This window comes from Cupressus sempervirens, chromosome 8, assembly GCF_028749045.1.
Source record: "Cupressus sempervirens isolate cs-2001-9-10 chromosome 8, ASM2874904v1, whole genome shotgun sequence".
NCBI lineage: Eukaryota > Viridiplantae > Streptophyta > Pinopsida > Cupressales > Cupressaceae > Cupressus > Cupressus sempervirens.
Window position 1 is genome coordinate 816,544,127 of NC_143125.1, and position 5,571 is coordinate 816,549,697.

A 5,571-nucleotide genomic window follows, 5' to 3' on the forward strand; every position below is an offset into this window, starting at 1 on the left:
TAGAGTTGGAATGAGTGAAGGCCAAGTAGAATGGAGGATTGAAACATAGATCTATAATCTACAAATGGAGTTGTAAGCTTTTATCAGATCAAACCTTACTATTACTCTCTAATAATTGTATTAGTCTAGGGTAAAATCCTTTGGATAAAGGTTGACCTAACAATCATTTGTAAATCTTTTAATAGGGTGACATTCCAAGTGAATAGTCTAAATTTCTCTAACAAGGCTCACTCCGAATAGGGTGATTGAAATCCTTTAATAGGGTCACATTTAGCAGCATATATTGTAACCTTTAATAGGGTTGGCTTTTCATAAGGCATCACTTCAAAAGAGTGAAAAAGAGTAGCATGTTGTTAGGATTAAACCACAGACAGAAATAAAAACTACATGCAAATAAAACCAATAAAAGAAAATAATAGATCACACAAAAATGAACACAAGGCACCAAGATTTAACGTGGTTCACCCAATCTCTGGGCTACATCCACCAAATAGGAAGTCTGATCTTATTACAATCCAGTGATTACAACCTGATTACAATTCGTAATCCCTTACAGCTCAATACCGCCACAAGAACCAATTTCGCATCACAACATAATGAAAAATACCCAACCCTAAGCTCTTTTTATACAAGTATTAAACCAATTTAGGGTTATAACATGTCGGCCATATGTCAGCCATAATATGTCGGCTACCATGTCAGTCACTGCCCGAACCCCACTATTTATGAAGTATGTACAGTACTTTCCTGATCAGTCACCACAATCTAACAATCTCCCACTTGGGGACTGATCAAGCTCCACACTAAACAACAATCTCCCACTTGGAGACTGATCTTGTAGCAATACCACTACCACATGGGGCTCCCACTAGATCAAACCACCCTAAACTCTACTGTTCTTTTATTCATGTTCAGTCTAAAAGACCAACCAAAGCTGAAGAGGAGTTCAGCTTCTCCCTTGTTACAACCTTTATCAACATATCTACTGGATTGTCATTTGTATGTATCTTCTCCAGCTTTAACTGTCCATCCTCCAAAATTGACCGAATGAAATGGTACCACAACTATATGTGTTTGTTCTTAGAATGCAGAGCTGAATTCTTAGCAAGATGAATGGCACTCTGACTATCTATGAACAAATAATTATCCTTCTAAGGATGTCCCAATTCTTCCAAGAAGAACTAAAGCCATATCATCTCCTTGGCTTCCTTTGTTGCAGTAACATACTCTGCCTCTGTAGTGGATAGAGCATTAAACTTCTATAACCTAGAAACCCAACTCACGACTGCCCCACCAACAATACAGACATAACCTGTAGTACTCCGCCTGGTATCAATATCCCTAGCCAAATCTGAGTCAACATAGCCTTGTGAATCAGTAGTAGAGCCTCCAAAGTGTAAACACTTATTGGATGTTCTTCTCAAATATCTAAGAATCCAATTGATGACATTCCAATGCTCAAATCCTAGATGACTCATATACCTGCTAATGACTCCCACTACATGTGCAATATCTAGCCTAGTGCATACCATAGCATACATCAAGCTTCCTACAACTGAAGCATAGGGTACCTTGGACATCTTATCCTCCTCTTCCTGTGTCTTGGAACACATTTCCTTAGTCAATTTCAAATGATTGGGTAAAGGTGTGCTGACAGCTTTAGCATTCTCCATAGAGAAACGTTGCAACACCTTCTCAACATAATCAGCTTGAGATAGCATCAATGTTCTGTTCTTCCTATCTCTGCAAATCTTCATACCAAGGATTTGTTTTTCTGCCCCCAAATCCTTTATAGCGAATGCATGTGCTAACTGGCATTTTAGCCCCTTAATATGATCCATGTTAGACCCAGCTACAAGCATATCATTAACATATAAACATAAAATAATGTAGCTATCATCATCCAATCTCTTAAAATAAACACAGTAATCTGAATGACACCTGTTATATCCATGCTCATGCATAAAACTATGAAATTTTAGATACCATTGCTGAGGTGCTTGCTTCAAGCCATATAAACTTTTCTTCAATTTGCACACTAAGTTCTCCTTACCTTTGACCTCAAAACCCTATGGCTGAGCCATATATATTTCTTCATTCAAATCACCATGAAGAAAGGTTGTTTTAACATCCATATACTCTAAATGCAAATCTTCAGTAGCCACAAGACTTAAAACAGTACGAATAGAAGTCATTTTAATAACAAGAGAAAATATCTCATCAAAATCAATTCCCTTTTTCTATGCAAATCCTTTTACAACTAACCTAGCCTTAAATCTTTTCTTACCTCCTTCCTCTTCTTTCAACCTGTAAACCCACTTATTATGTAAAGCCTTTTTACCTACAGGCAACTTGCATAAATCCCATGTCTTATTTTCTAGCAAAGAGTCCATTTCATCATTCATTGCAGACTCCCACTGAATCTTAGTATCCACCTGCACAACTTCATCATAACTTTCAGGTTCACCAGCATTAGTAAGTAAAATAGAATACAAAGAGGGAGAAAACCTTTGTGGAGGTCTAATTTGCCTCGTTGACCATCTAACATTTACTGGTGTGTGTGGTATTTGTTTTTGCAGTTGTTGCACATCATGAGGAATGGCTGGAACATCAACTTTTGGAGTATCATCCAGCACTACATAATCATCTTCTTTCTTCTCATGTTGCTGCAACAGATCTTTGTACAACACTTTTTCATTGAATATGACATCCCGACTTCTAAAAATTTTTAGATTTTCAAAATTCCAAAGCCTATAACCAAATTCATTAATGCCATATCCAACAAAGACACATTTCTTTGATTTAGCTTCTAGCTTGGTTCGCTTTTCAGAGTCTATATGAGCAAAAGCTTCAGAACCGAAGGTCTTGAGAAAAGAATAACTCGCCTGCTTACAAGTCCATGCTTCCTATGGAATACCATAGCCCAAAGGAGTAGAGGGAGCTCTATTAATCAAATATACTGTAGTATTTATAGCCTCTACCCACATGTGTAAGGGAAACCCAACATTCAACCTCATGCTCCTTGCGTGCTCCATTATAGTCCTGTTCATTTGTTCAACCACTCCATTTTCCTGTGGAGTCCTTGGAATAGTTTTTTGTCTACGAATACCATTAGTAGAAAAATAATCTTCAAATTCATGACTGCAATACTCACCACCATTATCAAATTTGAGACATTTTAATTTCTTACCAGTCTCATTTTCAACCAAGCATTTCCATTTCTTAAAAGTTTGAAATACATCATATTTCTGTCTAAGGAAATAAACCCATACTTTTCTAGTTGCATCATCAATAAATGTAACATAATAATGAGAGCCACCAAGGGAAGATACCTGAGCTGGTCCCCATACATCTATATGCACAAGCTTTAATTTCTCCTTTTTGTTTTCCTTCCCAGTCTTTACAAAATTCACTCTCTTTTGTTTTCCATACACACAACTTTCACAGAAATCCATATTCACACATTTTAGACCTGGTAAAACTTTCTTTGAATGAAGTACTTTCATACCTTTCTCACTCATGTGCCCAAGTCTATTATGCCACAATGCTGTTTCAGAATCTACAGCAGCTATTTGTTCTCCCTGCTCAACTACAACAATTGTTCCTAAACATTCATTTTTCTCTGAAACAATCAAAGTAGTAGGAACAATATGACCTGTACAAAGATATAAGGTGCCTACTTTCACACCTTTTGCTACTACAAGGGAACCTTTTGAAACCTTCCAATTTTTATCATTAAAAGTAACTACACAACCCTCATCACCGAGTTGCTCGGTTGAAATTAAATTCCTACTTAGTTTTGGAACATGTCTTACCTCATGTAGTAGCCAATGATTCCCATTCTGCAACTTAATCTTAATTTTTCCCTTTCCAACAATCTGACAGGGTTCATTATCCCACAAATAAACAAGCCCAAAATCCCCTTGGACATAATCAATGGAATAACCTCTATGAGGTGTAGCATGAAATGAAGCACCAGAATCTAAAACCCATGAATCATCAACACTCTCTAAAGACAGAAGCAAAGCATCCTCTTCAGATTTGTTACTTAGCACATTTACCTCCTTGTCTCCATCTGATTTATCTCCTTCATTTTTCTTTCGATTCCAGCAATCTTTCTTTTTGTGCCCTGGTTTCCCACAGTACCAGCAATCATTTGGTCCTCTTGATTGAGACCTCCTCCCCTTTGACTTTCCTCTTGATTTTCCACGATTTCCAGAGTTACTTCCTCTTTCAGTCATTTTGCCCTTGTTTTGTGCATTCAAAGCACTTCCTAATGTAGATCCACCTGAGGATTTCCTATGAGTTTCCTCACTCAAAACAACACTGATCACATCATCATATTTCAGGGTACTAGATCTAGGAACAAAATTACTCACTGCCATTACCAAGCCATTCTAGCTTTCAAGCAAAGAACACAAAATCAAGAGAGCCCTAATTTCTTCATCAAAATTGATACCCATAGAAGATAACTGACTAGTAATAGTATTAAACTCATTTAAATGATCTTCAATAGATCTACCTTCTACCATTTTCATATTAAATAAACGCTTCATGAGAAATACCTTGTTTGAAGCGGAGGGCTTTTCATATAGTGTCGCTAGGGTTTTCATCAAATCTTTTGTTGTCTTTTCTTTTGTAATATTAAATGCCACTGATGGTGCCAAGCATAACTGAATGCTTCCAAGTGCCTTTCTGTCGAAAAGATCCCATTCAGCCTCTGACATAGTTCCCTGATTCTTGGCTTTGCCTTCCAACGACTTCCATAAATCCTTCTAATATAGATAGTCTTCCATTTGCATCTTCCATAACTAGAAGTTCTGCCCATTAAACCTGTCAACCCTTAGCTTACCCTCATCTGCCATCCCTCCCACTCAACCGTGAGACTCCCACTTAACCGTGAGACTTTCCTGCAGAGGATAACTGAAAGAGAACCTCGCTCTGATACCACTTGTTAGGATTAAACCACAGACAAAAATAAAAACTACATGAAAATATAACCAATAACAGACAATAATAGATCACACAGAAATGAACACAAGGCACCAAGATTTAACATGGTTCACCCAATCCCTAGGCTACGTCCACCAAAGAGCAAGTCTGATCTTATTACAATCCATTGATTACAACTTGATTACAATCTGTAATCCCTTACAACTCGAAACCGTCGCAAGAACCAATTTTGCATCACAACATAATGAAAAATACCCAACCCTAAGCTCTTTTTATTCAAGTATTAAACCTCTTTAGGGTTATAACATGTCAGCCATATGTTGGCCATAATATGTCGGCTACCATGTTGGCCACTGCCCAAAAAAATTTTTTCGAGGCGATGCCCCGAACCCCATTATTTATGAAGTATGTACAGTACTTTCCTGATCAGTCACCACAATCTAACACATGTTACTGGTGAGTTTTCTCAAATTGGGTTTTCACGAAAATTATTGTGTCAAATGTGTTGCTAAATCTTTTATGTTTCATGTTTACATTTCTGTAAGTTGATTTGACAGTAACCTACAAGTTTTAAGTGATTGCATAATCTTATGGATGCATGCATGATGATAAATGTTT